Genomic DNA, 12096 nt, shown 5'->3' with positions numbered 1-12096 from the left:
GGTAAATTGGCCCAGTATTGGAAATGGATTGTTTTAATCTGGCCCGTTGTAGGACCAGCCATTGTCAATGCGTTTCCAATATTGGGCCAATATTATATATAATATTGGGCCAATATTACCTGCGCTGCTTGGGAAGCATCTGCACAAAGCAGGTGATGACAGCGAAGAACGCTATGCGCTAACAGGCGACGCTAGGTGGCGTTTACCGACCTTCAAAGGCGAGTAAGGCAGCGCAGCTATAACTCGAAACGCTCAATTCACTCTGCTACTTAATTCAACAGTACACCATCTCACCAAACGCCCTCAGCATTTTATTAATTTGCTGCTTTCCTTAGAAAAAAGTTTTAGACAGTCTATAGAGTGTGTATAGACTTCTGTCAATAAAGTCTATAGACAAATCCTAGAGAGCAGTCTATAGGCAATACAAATGCCATAGACAGTCTATAGACAATCTATAGATTTATGGCCATACACTTTTAGCAGATTTTTCTCTATAGACAATGTATAGACTATGAATAGTCAAAAAGCAATACCTATGGAAGTCAATAGAGTCAATAAGAAGTCTATAGACTGTATATAGACCATTTTTATAAGGGTTTGAACTCGATAGTCAATTAACTGCAGCGTGCATGTCAAAACTACAAACTTTTTTGGTTAAAATCGAATTTTTAAAGCTCAATTCGGTGTACTTTCATCATTTTTTTTTAGGTTCAAAACCGGAAAGTCCGATCCATAGCTACGAGGTACGGAGTGTAATGGTCGAGGGCTCCTGAATAATTTCGACCACCTAGAGTTCCTTACGTTGCCAGTACCAAAAACTCTGTGCATGGATTTTTTACACTTCGTCCCCATTGGAATGTAACCACCGAGAACGAACCCGCGAATTCGTGCTCAGTATGAAACGCCACAGCCACGAACCACCGAGGTCAATAATGGGGCTGCAAGACAACCGACCTAGAAACAGCCACTGGAACCATCGTGACAAGGCATGCGCAAATGTGCCAAGAGGAATCATTCAGGCCTCGTGCAAGGTTTGATGTTATATACAGCATTGCACGTTGCGGTCATAAACCTGATCCCTCGCCCAAACAAATTCACAGAGGGAAAAAAAAAACAAAAGAACAGCCAATAACTGCACGGTTGCGCAAGCAACCACACAGGTAGAATTCATTGTAGATAATAAAGTCGTACGTCACTTTTGGCACGGTCACTTGATGAATATTGTACATCACCATTAACGAGTGGAATCAGTTGCCACCATCATCAACAGTTGACATTGATGCCATTGAACAGGCCGTTCATTGATTTTTTTTACTTGCCTTGTACTTTTTGTTTTGTGCTTTTTTTGTATTGTGTTTATTGTGCCCCTCCTGCAAGGGCCCTTCACTGGGCCTGCAGTATGTCCTAAATAAATAAATAAATAAATAAATCACCGCTGATAAAAAAAAAGCATAAAACGTTAATTCATTGCGTCTTTCGCGCAGCGCAGTTAGGCCAGCGCTGCGGCGGTGTTGGATTAACTGAGTTGGATTTCATAACCTGAGTCGCGAGAGAAATAATAGAAGCAGAATGAAAACGAATTTAATTACGGCCTCCTCAAACCTGTCATACAAGCATATGCTTTACCCGGAGGCCAGCAACCCTTTCAGAGTGTCTAACAACTGATTCTGCGCGGAACAACAGCTTAGTTAGACAGTCAGCAATGCTATATATCTGCAAGTGGAAGTAAAAGTGAATGGGTGTCATTTTAGCTCGTCAAATGCTTGCTCCTTCAGCCACGCAAGGGCTGTCACTGACAGGGCAGTCACTCTATACACTGGACGAATTCTGCGCGCTATACGGACCGAATGATGTCCACCAATATCTCATACAGTGACCCAAAACCGAGACACGCTAACGTCGTCCCCAATATCAGCATCTACTTCATTTATTGCTGATGATATGACTTGTTTTTATGTGTCACGTGTTTTGCTAAGCACTTTGCGTTGCATATTATTAAACTTTCTGCGTTATTTTTTTTTAATTTGTCAGGAATTTTACATCTTATGTGCCAATCGAGCCGGGTTTTCTTTCGGAGCCATTAATTATCAAACCAAACTTTTTCCTTTTATTTACATTTTGGAGCCTTTGCGTCAATTGTGTAACGAGAGGAGCACTATTCGGCAGTGAAAAAAGGAAGCCAGCATCTCCTTGAGACCGATTAGAACAAAATATTATAAAAAGGGACAAGCAGTCAAACCGAGGATCGACGAGCAAAAAACCCACGCGTAAAGTATACAGCACAGAATTACGGCGATGTGGCCAAGGAATTCTTTCAGACAGAACCGAAGTGTAAAGCAGTTCAAGGCGAAAAGCGTAATTTCTCCATTCAGCTCCTAATGAGGCATGCAGATTTACGATGAGGGAAAATGAGAGCACACAAGAGCTGGAACTGTACGGCAACATGCCTTTCGCCGCGAAGTTTCCTCTCCGTCGCTCTCCCTGTCCTTGCGGCGTTGCGACATTTCAAGGGCAGTGCACGTCGAGAGCTGTGTGGAGCCGCTGTTGTTGCGTATGCACTACGTGTATTTGCTCGCGGGGAGAGACACGGTTTGAATAGCACGCGACGAGGTCGGCGACATTCGAAAGGGTGGCGCGTATACGAGCGCATGCTTCTCCCTTGTGAGTGCAATCCTTTTTCCTCCTATTGCTTCGCAAGCACTTTGGGAGCTTGAAGCCACGCGAAACCACAGTACGATGCCACCAAGTCCTGAAGACGGAAAGGCCTTCAGAGCGTATGAAATGCGCCCCTCGCTCGTTTAAAGGCAGCACGATCGAATCCAAGGATCGAACAGATATCAAGTCAAGCCGCTAAGATTCTGCCTTACGACAAGTGGAAGCAACGCACGCAAGACACCACGGCAAGTGGTCTGACTATCGAATGGCCTCTCAAAGCGTGTTCTATTTCACCACGTACTTATTTACTGGCAATCACATTTAGTCATAAGGATACTCGAGTAGGTATTGGTAGCGCTATCAGGCGAAGGTTTCCAACATACTCACAAAAAAAAAAGGGGGGGGGGGGGGGGTATGCAGGGTAAGCCGCCATTTGTGTTTCAAGAAGGCACCTCGCAAAAATAAGAAACCGGCAAGCACGTATCGCGACAGATAACTGCATGAGCTTCGTTCAGTCGCATATATCGACAAACTAGATCTCGTAATGACTTTTTGGTGAGCAGATAGATGCTCGTTCGCAATGAGGCAATCCCGTAGCTTTTCAACGCTCCTACAGTGTATGAATTCCAAGCAAGTCATGAGATTGGGTATAAGGAGAGAAAGCGCGTAGCAAATGATGTCACACGGATGCCGTTGAATAGGCGGCCCTAAAACTTTCCAATTGTTAATACAGACAAAAAGGTTTCTCGAAGGGAATTATAGTACACTGAATTAAAAACTCGACAGACTGCTAGTGCATGATACCGGCAGCTTTGTCAAAGAATATAACTGCCGAGGATGCACTAGCCGCTGATGCGCCGCCTCTCGTAGCAAGCCAGAGTGACAGCGCGGATACGAGACATACTTAAAAGTCGTAATGTTGTAACCCTTGTTCAAAACCGAAGCGCCGACGCCAGTTCGAGCGTGATAAGGTCGCTGAGTCAGAGGGTATCACGTGATATGTCTAGACCCTTAAGTAACCCTTGCTAGCATGCCTGGCTAGACGAGTGTCCGTCCGCTTTGCTGAGTGTCCGTCAGCCGTTTGACTTTTAGAGGGATTGCTATCCGCACATAACGTGGAGGCTCTTGGCGCATTTAATGTATGTTCTTCACTCAGTATAACCCGGGGAAGCCTACAGAACACATGACGAGAGCCGCTCAGGAGTGTGCAACGTGAAAACAATGGAAGGGTCTGCGAGGACATTCGCGCAACTATGAATGCAGAACTAGTCCTAGAAAAGGATGAAAAAAATGAAACCTGCACTCTGTGATGCATGTGGCCATGCAAGGCCGGCCATCGGTCGGGGACACGCCTCAAACTTGTTCTTCTTCGCGCTTTTCCTTGTACTCCAGCCATTTACACGCATAGCATAGAACCACGAAGACAACGCCGTTTAGGGAGGCCGACGATAAGTATGAATGTCATGATATGAGGTTGGAAGCTTCGAAATGTGACTGAAAAGTCTGTCGTGACTTGCAAAATCACAGCTGACAAGTCTTAACTGCAAGTCTTGCTGAAATTTGCAAAACGATGTAGAGAGTCCACAGAAACGTGAACGAACACCAGATAAAGTAGAAAAAACATTTTAATTGAAATTACAGCATAAAGGCGTCTCAAGAGTACGGCATTCCATTACGGTGAGGGAGGCATTGGCAAGTGAAGATGTGCCACGTGGTATACGTTGGGCGAAGTTAACAATGATGTGATCGAACAGCGGCACGGACAAGCCCTCAGAAAATCAGTGGTCTGCCTCAGCAAAGTCTCAAAGCGCTTCTGTGCACAACATAGAAGATATTGGGAGAAACGTACGAGTATACTAACGGTCTTCAAATGGGGCACAAAACAGGAAGACAGCTTGAATAGATAAAGTGATCCCTGCCCACCTCGTAAACTTGTGGTTGTGGTGCAACGAGGCGACAGCATTTTTAACGATAAGCCTCGCCAAAACAGGCCTTATTACGACTGAGCTATCGTGCATTCTATACTCAGCAGTGTATTTATTTATTTATTTACTTATTTATTTATTTTACCCTCAGGGCGATTACGGCATTACAGAGGGGAATGGTTACAAAAAGTGAAATTTAACAAACAGGAGTTAAACAGGCAAAGTACAAACATGACTACTACACATACATTGTTAGCTAAGGCGTTCAGGGAAAGAAAAAGGCAATAACACAGTATAAAATACATCCTAGTTAAACAATGTTTGCTATGACATTCTTGAATAAATGATGATTGGTGATGGTGACCGTCGAAGAAGGAAGGTGATTCCACTCATTCGATGTGCGTGGTACGAATGACTGAAAAAAAGTGTTTGTTCTACAGAAAGGGATGCCAACCTTATGAATGTGATCTAGTCTTGATGATACGTACTGAGGGGGTGAGATAAGTTCGGTATGAAACTGCGGGTGATAGAATAACTTGTGAAAAAGGGAAAGGCGAAAAATTTTGCGACGTGATGATAAGGATGGTAAGTTAAGGCTAGATTTCATGGCACTGATGCTTGCTGTTCTGGTATAGTTAGAAAGAATGAAGCGAGTAGAGTCTATGGATATACATAGACTTCTGCCACTATAGAAACAGTGGAAAACGCGTCATTTCGCCTGTTGCTTTCACCTAGGATGAATGCAAATATTGATCCACTGAGAAGCTAATTATTATGACACCATCGTAGAAGTGGAATCGATCGTCATGTTACAAAACAGGGACTCCTTATATTCGATGGGCTAGTAACCAACGTGAAGCCAGAAGTTCGAAACCTGCGGCTCTGCTACACTTTCTGGAATCTTAACGAGAGCTCAGGGTCTGCCTCTACCCCACCTTGTAGTCCGTCGCGTGTTGCAAACGAAAGTGAGCCGTCCTGAACGAACTGAGCGGAACTCGGGTGCGAGGGCACCTATCGTGGAGATCGATCTGGTAAAGACTGGGAGACGCATATATGCGGATCAAGCCCGCACACATAAGCTTGATGTGCGTATATACAGCTACGAGGGTAAGTCACCATGATGTGGGGCAAACCCCATTTCGACCACTGCCTGCGCTTCTGCGTCACTCGTTTCTGTACATCCCCTCACACGTCGCTAGCCGGGAAATCGCACGGGAGGTTATAACCAGCTCAGAAGTTGGTACACTCTTAACAAAAAGGAGTAAAAAGGGAGTAGGCTGTCCTCTTGCGGGACTCCCTTTTACAAAAAGGAGTGCACTAGAAGACAGCCTACTTAATTTTTACACCCATATAGGCGTATTAGTGTTTAGAGTGTATGTGACATGACCTGAACAATCTACTTCCTCGAACTGGCTTGAAACGACTCAGGTCAGTGCTGTAGTGCCAATGTCAGAAGACAGGTGAACAGGCCGAGTCGCTGGCATGCAGGGCACACGAAAACGAACGTCGATGCGCGCCCGCGTCGTAGACGAGAAGGGTCAGCGCTGGGGTGAGTACTGCATAGGGTAGAACGGAGATATGTACCTGGAATCTGTTAGCGATCAAAAACTTACGAAAATACGATGACAGACGATCAGATTAGATTTGTGAGGGTTAAAATCACCGCTCACTCGTATACTATAGTTTCGGGCTTCAACAATTGTGTGTGACAGTGGGTGTCAAACCGCGGCACAGGATATCTAAAGCGCTAGTGGAAATTACTAGTGGGGCTGTTAACGTTGTCATAGAAGATTAAATCATAAGAAATGTGAACACCAGGTCATTGCAGGATTGATTAAGGTCCATGGGACAAATGTCAACCGTTAGGGAACAAGTAGCGGTAAATTAACCACTCCATCAAGTGGTATCGGCGCTAAAACCATGAACCATGGCCTACGAGTATTACAGTGAAGCTGACCGTCTTGCAGTATGCAACGTCGAATTATTCACTGGGGAGTGTATGACACAATCGTCAGCGAAACAGAGGAGGAAAAGAAGACCAAGATCTTTGTCTTCGGGCACCGCTCCAAAAAGTGCAGGACACATGGGAGACGACTGTGGATATGGAGGACTCCAGCAGAAGCTGTCACGTGAGGCTGAAACCCGGAGTCGGAAAGAATGTTTCGGCGAATGGAAGAACGCAAATCATGAAGGTTAACAATGCTTTGTTTGTAGTATGAGTGTCATTTAGCAAAAACCGCGTTGATTCTTGTCTGCTCGCATCCTAAGTTTTGCACTTAACCTGTCAGCTGTGCTGCCCATAATCTAGGTCGTACGATCGGTTTTCAATATATTTGATACAACAAATAGGCTTCCAGATGTAACTCAAGTCCAAATATGAAGAACAGTCACCATGACTCGAACGCTATATACATTTCTGTTCGCCACAATCAGTGCAGCCGGCTTTCTGCGTCGCCTGGGCGCCAAACTGCATCATATCACTTTTTTTTTTTTTTAGAAGCAGATCATGAATCTGGTCGTAGCCGCGCTTATAATGCAGGCGTGCCTACCTGTTGCCATGGAAACGGGCGTGCCAGAATAAGCTGCGCGCATATATGGCCATGTTTCCTTGGAATACAATGGCTACGCATACTGTGAATGACTTTATTTCGCTGTTTCTATGTTAGCCGTACAGCTTCTTGTTAGTTATATGCGGATAGAAGGAGCTTTCAGAGAAATTTTAACGATCAGCCCTAGCTGCGGCCAACACCTTGCTCGCTGCTCGTCTTTCAAAATTCCTACAAAGTTATTCCTCTTTTTCGTGCTCTTTATATAAGCGAAGTGGCGAAATAAAAATGGAACAATTTTTTGCAAAAAATATTGGCGGCATGATCGTTCCGCTTTTCAGACATGTGAAACTGTGAGCATTCGACTGAGAGCCGTGGCGTGTTTGTGGTACCATGAACACTTGACAGACGCCTCCTCTTCAGCGTTACGTTAAAGGGAAGCTGAAACGGTTTTTTGAGAATTCGAGGTTATCCAAGAATTCGAATCTGTCAAGCTTCTAGATAAAGCATGCAAAGTATTTTTGCACTAGCATTTAAAATGGTGACATAATCGTCGATTAAAACCGCGATGATGTTTAGGCTTCTCCTCACTACGTTGGAGGAGTGCGAAGAAACTCGACAGTGACGCCATTGTTGCCGAAATTTCAGATGTCCGCTGCCCACGCCTGCATGCTGCTGTGCGTCGTCAGATGGCGCCAAATAGTGCATCGTGAGCTTCACCTTCTATGGCGTCGGCTTTCTTCCATGGAATAACCGTTTCTTCGCCGGAAACGTAGTGCCGTCATACGTGACGGCATTATCGGGGCCTCTCCCCGTCGCTGTGTACTTCAGAGAAGCCTGAACGCCGAAGACGACTTTATTCGGTGATTACGCCACCATTTCAAATTCTAGAGCAAAACTATTTCGCAGGCTTTACCAGCACATTTCACACATTCTGCAGCCTTGAACTCGTCGAATTCTAAATCCGCTTCAGTTGCCCTTTAAAATGACGCCGACTTTGTGGCAAAGCTAACTGGGAGGAGAAAGTAGGGAATGTGCACTATGCGCAGAACAAAAGCATGGATGGTGGACACGCCTCGAGATATTCAACATTGTTCACGACGCACACGGCTGTCTCCTCACCTCCTGAGAGTAAACATACTCAATTACCCGACGCACTAAAAGACAAATAAAAAACGTGCTGTAAACAGTACACATGCCTGACGCAGTTGCTCTCTGGTATCAACAAAACTCATTATTGGCCTTACGCTTTTTTTGAGGGTGAACAACGGGTAGATATTTATGCACATAGGTACACGAGCGGTTTTCAAGTAATAATAATAGCGATTAAGTCGCTTTAACCGGTTCATGGCAGCAAAACAGTCTTAAAACTAACATGAGTTTTCTTATTTTTTCACTATACTCGGACGCGGTTCTGGTGTCGGAAGCACGAAATCAAAACTAAAGGGACCCCGTGCAAGATTTTGTCAAAATGCTTCACTTTTGTGATTCTTACAACTACTTTCGCAACTGTTGCAATTTGGTATCATCTGAAGGTAGAGGCCCATTTTTTTGTTCCGCACTAGAAAGGTGTCGCTTGGCCAAATGCACTGCTTTATAACGAGATGGGACACGGAGCTCCGTCTATATGAAAAGGTACTTTGAAGCAACGGTGCCTGCAAAGGGCAGTCCAGGAGGGTCGGCGAAGGCTACAATGGCTTCCTTTGGCCACAGCTATTGCCCAAGTAACAGATCGGGCTATGCAAGTGTTCCAAGAAAAGTAACTTCAGTGAACCTAATTAAGTAACGGATCTGATGACTACGGGTGTGAAATATAAATAGGATTAGACACGTGACTGCTAGAACTAAGACTGAATTCAATAAATGGTTCTGGTACGATGCCTCGCTGCTTAATGATGGCTCACAATCTATTGTAGTGTATAACCACCCATTGATAAGTATTTGGCAACGGACCTGATTATGTGCTCTGAAGCCGGCGAGTGTAAAAGCATGTAAAGTTGAGACATTGGCCACCGACACTTAACCTTTGAACGCAACACTGGCGGTGGCTCCAGACGGTACCGGTATATGTGACAGCTCCTTCGATGGACAGGGGCAGTAAACACAGCATTGCTGCAGCGCGTGATATGTGCCCCAGGAAATCGAAGACGACGGCATTTAGCGTCGTTAACACGGCGCCGCCCTCCCCCTCGTTTCGGAGTATAGACTGAAAATGCCGAACGCATGGCACTTTGCCACAGCCATCTGCAGGAAACACGGGTGGTTTTCATCTTGCACTGAGAATGCATATATGCCCGAATACAAATTTGCACCGATCGATTGCGACACGTCCTTTATCGCCTTCATGTGCACATTGCTTGGGGCGTATGTTGCGCTGAAGAAAACAGGAAGGATATACTAGCGCCACCGTCCAGGAGCCATAAAAGATATTTGCTCGCGCAATATATTCCACGGAAGCCATCAAATTCATTTGTAAATGTGGTCTTGAAACGCAGTTTTCTGCTCCGTCTCATCAAGTTGGCGTGTAAGTACAGTTTTTTTCTGGCGTATAGGCTTCGAAGCCGAGCAAGGGCTAAGCATACGAGGGGGTACCCAAAAGAAACCGGACTAATTTTTTGAATCGGCACAGCTTCTGTGGTACCGCGTTTTGCCGCTAGGAGTGCATAGAACGAACATTTCAGAGTCAGTAAGCCGAGTGCCATCGCTGAAGGAGGTCAGATTAGTTCAGGCAGAGTTTTAGAGTGACGACTGTTTTGTGTGAGCGTCGTTTTGCAATGGCTGATGTTCGTGAACAGCGTGCGGCGTTGAAATTCTGATTTTTTCTCGGAAAAAGTGGAACGGAAACTCTTGAAATATTCAGAAAGACGTTCAAGGACGATGCTATGGGGACAACTCAAGTGTTCCTGAATTAAATTCTGAACAAAGCAACAGTCATGCCAATGGAAAACTTCAAATTCACCTCGCCTCAAGACAGCTCGTCAGGTGAAACCAAACCTCGAAGCAATGCTGATTTGTTTTTTCGACGTGAGAGGAGTCGTCCATTCAGAATTTGTTCCGCAGGGTCAGACAGTTAACCAGGCTTTCTGCTTGGATGTTTTGAAAAGATTGGGCAACAGTGTTCGGTGGAAGCGGCCTGATTTGTGGCAGACGGGTGACTGGTTTTTCCACCATGGCAATGCCCCTGCTCACGCAGCCCTGTCTCTACGACAAATTCGGACCAAAAATGACATGACCTCTGTTCCACAATCCTCATACTCACCCGACCTTGCATGCCACGTGCTTCTTTCTTTTTTTCGTAGAATGAAAAGACAGGTGAATGGAAAGCGTTTCGCTGATGTTGCTGAGGTGAAGAAAAAAACGACGGAGGGACTGTCAAGCATCACAAAAGATGAATTTAAACAATGTATTGAAAAATGGAATGAAGGATTCGACAAACGTATTATTGTAAGTGGAGAGTACTTTGAAGGATATTAAAGGTCTGTGCTGAAAATGTGAACAAATAAGTTCAAACAAAAATAAGTCCGGTTTCTTTTGGGTACCCCCTCGTAATTATATCGTTGCATGTTGTAGCTATAAGGGACGAAAGTATATTTTGCTCTTGTGGTACCATGCACATTTTAATGTCACTGAGATAGCACAGTGCTCGGGTCATATCGATGCGTGCAGTAATGGAGGCATACAGAATTCCCCCCGGTATATTTGCTCCGTTCGATGTAATGTGCTTGACCGGTAATAAAAGCGAGACCGTGTCTATATATGAATAGGGCGTTATCAACGAGAATTGGCCTAACAGGCGTTCGTTTCTCCAGTCTTTGCCAATATGTTTCCAATATTACCGGTGCTGCCTGCAATGACTCACTTTGTTCACAAGTTTAGAATGGTTGCAAGGAGGACGTTTGTCCATACAAAACTGAATTTGCCGGCAATACCTCCACAACCTGAGTCAGGAGCTCAGGTCTACACGACTCCATTTTGACGCGTGTGAAGGATTGGGTTTACCCCCTGCTGTCCCAATAGTACCTAGCTGGGATAAACCTCTCTATACGTATCGTCGCACAGTGGTATCTGTTTTGCGTGTCTTTTCCTACAAATAATGCAAGAAGCACAAGAAAACTCGCAAGGCAAGTACATTATTTGGTTTTAATTAGGAAAATTAAGGGTGCAAATGACGGCTAAACTTCTGCGTAACCAACATAATCCCGAATGTTTAGTGTCGTGACGCAGACAGTGCAGTTTGGTGATCATTCAAAGAAATATACACTAGATCTGAAGTAGAAAAGAAGGAAAGTTGCAACTGGTGCACCAATATTCACAACAGCTGAGACTAGTAATGTAGGGTTCAGTAGCAAGTGTGCCGTGTTTCACATTATGTTGATGAAAAAAAAGGAGGTTTCTGCAAGGCAGGTAGACACTGACAAAAAGATAAGCTACCAGACCCTTTAAAAATTTGGCTTCGTACTAACCATAACCAGGACATTCCAATTCTTCTGAGCCCAATACCACCTGCAATGCCAATGTGGTCCGGTTTGACGGAAAACTAGAGTTGCAATGACTGGACACGCGCCTTCCACCAAATTTCCGCGATCATGGGTGCAGTAAGATTCTGCATGTCGGGACTCCCCGAACAGCACACGCAATCGACCCAATATTGGAATTGCATTTGCAAATGCCGGCCCTCGAAAGGATCAAAGTGAAACCAGCCATTTCCCATATTGGGCCGATTATGTGTGCTGCTTTGGTATGAAATGCACTTAGTTCATGCGCTCACAGCCGGAGCTCGTGAGAAGTGGCGCATGCGACCCTGTGGGAAACCGACGTGTCAGCCCTTGCCTATCACGAGGGAGTAAGGCCGCAGATATCGCGCTGCGAGTGAGTCAAGATTAGTGCATCTGTCGAGGCCACCCGAACGCGAAGGGCAACCTGGCCGACCGGCGAAGGTCGCGAGCGAGCGGCGTGCCCGCAATAACCCC

At 45.2% G+C, this 12096-nt stretch overlaps 1 protein-coding gene across 5 annotated transcripts in view; it reads right to left on the bottom strand.

Moving 5' to 3' along the window:
* LOC149340904 (uncharacterized) overlaps positions 1-12096 on the bottom strand; it is a 347683-nt gene that overhangs the window by 161383 nt on the left and 174204 nt on the right. The gene's annotated exons all lie outside the window — the stretch shown is intronic.

The sequence above is a fragment of the Amblyomma mixtum genome, chromosome 6 (genome assembly GCF_055824585.1).
Source record: "Amblyomma mixtum isolate Tamu chromosome 6, ASM5582458v1, whole genome shotgun sequence".
NCBI classification, from domain to species: Eukaryota; Metazoa; Arthropoda; class Arachnida; order Ixodida; family Ixodidae; genus Amblyomma; species Amblyomma mixtum.
The sequence above is the reverse complement of the archived record's forward strand: the minus strand, read 5'-3'. Positions and strand labels throughout refer to the sequence as shown.